The sequence below is a fragment of the Ailuropoda melanoleuca genome, chromosome 11 (genome assembly GCF_002007445.2).
Source record: "Ailuropoda melanoleuca isolate Jingjing chromosome 11, ASM200744v2, whole genome shotgun sequence".
Lineage (NCBI taxonomy): Eukaryota > Metazoa > Chordata > Mammalia > Carnivora > Ursidae > Ailuropoda > Ailuropoda melanoleuca.
In genome coordinates, this window is record NC_048228.1 from 91,168,660 (window position 1) to 91,174,453 (window position 5,794).

The following is a 5,794-nucleotide window of genomic DNA, read 5'->3' on the forward strand; positions in this document are numbered from 1 at the left end:
CTGTCTCCAAATAGTCACATTCTGAGGTCCTAGGGGCTAACCACATATGAGTTTGTATGTGTGGGGGACACAGGCCAGCCCATAACAGCAAGCAATGGACCAAGAGTCTCTGCTTCTTAGGGTCCCTCACTTCCGGAAAAGTCTAGGTCTCCTCTTAGATGACTCACACGATTTAGTGGGCCCATTCAGGATCACCTCCCCTTTGATGAACTCAAAGTCATCGGCTTAAGGACCTTCGCTGCATCTAAAAAAAAATCCTTACACTTTGGCATCCAGTGTCACATCATCATGGGAAGGACAGCCCATTGCCTTGCCATATTCCGTTGGTTGGAATCTGGTCACAGCTCTTGCCAACCTCAAGTCGGGGGGATTCCACAGGGTGTAAACATTAGGAGACAGGAATTGTGAGGCCTCCCTAAGGCATGTGCAGCTCAACGGAGTCATAGCTTCTGTCTGGTTTGCTGGAACTCTCACCTGGTGCTCTGTGCCATTGTGTTAGTGGTCTGACTGCTCTGAGGCTTCCACGCCATGAGGAAGAGCAGACCCTCCCCCACACAGAAAGTCCCTGGAGAAACCTGGAGCCTACATCAGAGAGATGCTCGGCAGCCCCCCGCTGCTCCGGGCTCCAGCTCTTGCAGCTCTAGACCCCGTCTGACTACACTGCTGGCGAGACTCCAAGCCAAAACCACCTGGCCGAGCACTTCCCCGAACTCCTGGCCGACAGAAACACTGCAGGACGATACCAGAATTCTTGTCCTCAGCAACTCTCTGTGAGGGCCATTCCTTACGCAGCAGGAACTGAAACAGCAGGCCTTCCAGATGGGAGCCCGTTTAGAGAGCGCTGCCCTGTATTGGTAATGCTATTGGACACAGATCAGAAGGACTTTATTCCCTTAGCAACCCTCCCCTGCTCCCTATCCCCCATGTTTCTTAAGCCCTTACCTGTTTTACAGGTCTCCATTGCTCTCGCCATCTGGCACACCCTGTGTTTAGTAGTTTGCCTGTTGTCTGTTCCCCAGCCCACCCCTCCTCCCCAGGCACGAGCTCCATAATGACAAGCCCTTGTCCCTTCTGCCAGTGCCTGGCGGGAGTGGTTGTTCAGTACGGACTTTACCAGTTCAACTGTGGATGGCTGATCTAACAGCTGCAGGGAGGCCAAAACGAGAAAACAAGTGTCCAGAAAAGGTCAGGAGGCCAGAAAACCGTACAGAAATAGAGCAGTCCTGGTCCTTAGTGAGCATACAGTTCAATGACACATTTTATCCTTGAGAGAACAGCTGCCCGGAGAGAAGGACCTGAGTGGACCTACCAGGAGGTTAATGGCAGGGCTGACTCTGAGCACCAAGGCCCTGACCCTGCTTCTACGGTTCTCAGTGCTAGGTCACATTCACGGTGAATCTACACAAAGCCGCCATGTCTTCACACTGCCCCTTAGTCTTCTGGTAAAATTTTGCCTGAACCTATACCAGTTGAAAGGTACTTAATTTTTTTTATCGGTCACTTCCTTTTATTTCTCCATTAAAATACAGTTAGAGCGTTATATTGATTTTTTTAAAATACTACGTGTAGAGACAGGTTATCACGAATGAATGAATGAATGAATTTCAGGAGAGTCCAGGGGGGTTGGCTGAGCCTGGGCTCCCCTGGCTCCCCAGGGCCTGAGACAAAGCCTTCCTTGCAAGGGGCTCCCCTCGGGGAGCATGACCCATGGGAGCAGGAGTGAGGAGAAGGGGGAGGAATCGAGTTCACTGACGTGCTGCGGGCTGCTACCCGGTCCCACTAGGTTCTTCCAAGTGGCCGCGTGAACTGTGTTTCAGAGCTGCCTGCCGACTTATGCTTCAACTCTCATGCCTAGTAGCCAAGAGGTGACCTTGCTGGCATCCACCGCTGCCCACTTCTGGGGGGCGCCCAATCTCTGGGGGTGCCCTGGACAATGGCATCAGGAGGCACGTACTCCCAAGCCGGGAGGACAGAGGTGCAGGGCGAATCCCATCCAGCATGCCCACGTGTAAGGCTGTTCAGGGGCTGCCTGCGAGCAGCTGGGTCAGAGGTGAGGCCCTGGGGCTGGTAAGGGGCGCTCGAGACAGCTCGGTCTGATCGCCAAAGCTCAGTTCTTTGCAGTGCAGACAGGTGTCGGTAATTCATCGAGGGGAGGCAGCTCAGCGCTTCTGCTGTGAGCCCGTGGTATTTCCGGCCGATCACATGGCCCGGATTTGTCACCATCAAATCCTCTAGGAAATTCCATCCACAGCGTCAAAGTCATAGAGAAGTTCAATGTGCCTTTATATTTGGAAAGAACTGAAACAAAATCCCACTCCTGGGAATTCTTGATTGCCTAAGGTTTCCAACTACCTTGTTGCTGCAGTGGGTGTCATATTCGTCCCCACCCGGGCTCTGAATAAGGGGAAGTTAGTGAGGCAGAGCTAGGATCCCGCTTGCCGGCCAGGGAGGAGGCTGCGAGAAAATTCCCCGGTGCCGACAGGTAAACAGACATCGGTTCCTGAGAACATACCCTTTCCAGGCCCTGCGCTAGGCTCGGAAGAGCCGTTTTCCCAGTTCATTCTCACCGAAAACCTCTGAGGAAATATTATTCCCATTTTATAGAGGAGCAGCACTGGCTACGTAATTTGCAAGGCCCTGTGCAAAGTGAAAATGCAGGGCCCCTTGTCCAAAAATTGAGAATTTCAGGGTGCCTGGGTGGTTCAGATCGTGATCTCAGGGTCATGAGATCGAGCCCCGAGCTGGGCTCCGTGCTCAGCTGGGAGTCAGCTTGGGATTCTGTCTTCCTCTCCTTCTGCCCCTCCCCACCCCTGCTCTCTCTCTATAAAATAAATAAATAAATCTTTATAAAAAATTGAGAATTTCAAGATGGCAACAGCAAAGCATGGAACTAAGTCCCAGGACCCTCTAAGTCAGTGGGGTCCTATGTGACCTCACTGGTCACACGAGCATGAGCCACCCTGCAGAGGAAGAAACCGAAGCTCACGGAGGTTAAGTGAGCTGCCCAAGGTCATAGAGCGAGGAAGTGTGGGTACAGTGATTGGAATCCGGGTTGTCCAACTCTGTCTACACTTTCTCAGGCAGAGGCAGAGGACCAAGCCGGAAAGTACACTTCCTCTTGAGTTAGGAGACTGAGGGGTGAATAGCCCTTCACTCCTCACAGAGATCTGGTCTTTGCCGACTTTTCTCCTCAGTCCTTTCAACCCCGGGAAGCCCAGCACTGGGGGAGCCTCTGGAAATGAGATGGCTGGAGGTATCAGGAGCCACAGAGGCTTAAGGTAAGATGGGCCTGATCGCAGATGGGCTGCTCCTACCGAGGGGCTAAGGGCTCAGGGGCATTCCTTGGGGACTGGAATTTAACAGGAGACTGGGAAGAGCAGGACAGTCGCCAAGTCACAGCCACACGCGTCAGGCTTCTGGGTCACTGACGACAGCCGCCGCCGACATGGGCTGGCCAAGGAGAAAGCTGCTGGGCACACCACCTGCATCGTCCTCTTGGGTTTCTCCAAAGTGAAGTCTCCCTTCCAACGGTCTGATCAGCAGAGCCTTGCGCTGGGAGGGGCCTGGCATTTGTGTTCTGAGTTCTGCCATGGAGAGGCCCAACTCTTACTGTTGGACTTTCCCCCAAACGTAGCAAGGATGCGCCAGTGTTCAGGACAGACTGAAAACATGCGAAATATCCACGGCATTGACTCCAAAATGTAATGCTGATGACCGGTTAAGTTCATGCTCAACTCATGCAACAGAAACCCAACCGCAGGGGCCTAACCCAGAGCTCTTCATTCTGCTCCCATCATGAAGAGTCTGGGGGTGGGAAGGGCAGGCCAGTGATGCTGCTCAAGCAACCGGTCTCCTTCCTCCCCCACCATTCGTAGACTGTGGCTGTCAACCCTTATGGTTCCAAAAAGGCTGCTCTACCTCCAGACATTGTGTCTGCATTCCAGGTAGGAAAAGGGGGGAAGAGCCACAGGCAAAAGGCACATGCCAGCCAAGTCCCCTTTTTTCTCACCTTAACGATGGCTTTCCTAGAGGCCCCATCCAGTAGGCTTCCATTTGTACCCTTTGGGCAAGAACTGGTTTACATGGGAAGCCAAGGAAAGGAGCATTCCGACACAAGACCATCCGAAACACAATCAGGATTTTGTCAGTACAGAAGAAACAGAACCCAGATATCTGCTGGGCTGGTCTAGCAGTGTTTGCTACAGAAGCTCTGATACCAGTAGGGCTTAGATACCCTCCCACCATGTCCCACCGTCCAGACAGGAATATAACACAAACCACAAACACAAGGACTTAGACATTTTCTTGTTACCAAGTCAAAAAAAAAAAAAAAGTAAAAAGAAACAGGTGACGTTATTTTAAATATTTTCGTTAACACAACATATCCGAGGCGTCATGATTTCATCGTGTGATCGATATATAAAAATATTGCTGAGATACTTCAGGGTTCTCTTTTCATGCCAAGTCTTCAAAATCCAGTGTGTATTACTGTTACTACAGCACCTCTCCGTTTGGACGAGCCTCATTTCAAGCACCCCCCAGCCACTGTGCGGCCCGCTTCTGTCCCACACAGCACCCACCTGGGCATTCAGAAACTGGTTCTCAGCTGGGCATTTCTAAAAGCACAGGGGAGTCAGCAGTCGTAAGTGAGGGTGCAACCGGTTCTCAGCTGGGCATTCCTTTTTTTTTTTTTTTAAAGATTTTTTATTTATTTATTCGACAGATATAGAGACAGCCAGCGAGAGAGGGAACACAAGCAGGGGGAGTGGGAGAGGAAGAAGCAGGCTCCTAGCAGGAGCCTGATGTGGGGCTCGATCCCACAATGCCGGGATCACGCCCTGAGCCGAAGGCAGACGCTCAACCGCTGTGCCACCCAGGCGCCCCTCAGCTGGGCATTTCTAAAAGCGCGGGGGAGTCAGCAGTCGTAAGTGAGGGTGCACTCGCTGCGCTCTGTGAGTAGAGATGCTGAGGGCCAGTCCAGGCCCTTGTCGATCATACAATGCCAGGATGGTCCCAAAGAGGATGAAGAAATGCCCTGCCCAACGCTGACAGCGCGGCTAGTGGGTCTCTCGTTTTTAATTCATGCCCAGTGCTCAGAACGGTACTTAGCTTATTGTGAGCGCTCAGGGCAAGTTTACTGTTATTATTATCATTCGCCAGTCAAGGCCAGATGTCATCTCCTGGCATATAAGAAACACACACATACACATACACAATACCCGCAATAATATAGAAGGGTTGTGGTCTAGCTACTGTACGTACTACAGATGTGTACATGTATAGATATGTGTGTGTGTGTATATCTACCTCCAGGCTCTTCATATTTCATTGCATTGGTCCTTCAATGTGCCTTGGGGATAGATAAGCATTATTAGTCCCATTGTACAGATGAGAAAACGAAGGCCAGAGAAGTTAAGCTGATTGCTTAAGTTCACACAGCCAGCGAGTGTGGCTTCACCCCTACTCGTTAGAGGTTATCTGTAAGTCTGGGAGTCATCCTGATGCCAAGGCTGTGGGCATCGTGGCCGGGCCAGGGTATTTTCCATTTCCAAAGATCTGCCGAGCCCTACCTGGGGCGACACACCAGAAGAACAATTCTCCCTTCCTCGGGCCTCAGACTCACCGCGGTTTCACTCCTGTCCTAGAAATGAGCGTGGAGCCGGCGACAAAGAGAAACATCCCAGCACAATTGCAGCCTCGACAATGGAACTGATGAGGCACAATAGCAGGATCTGGCCTGTAATCAGGCTCAAACTAGACTCAGCTATTGAGACGTCCATTCTGCTCGCTCCAG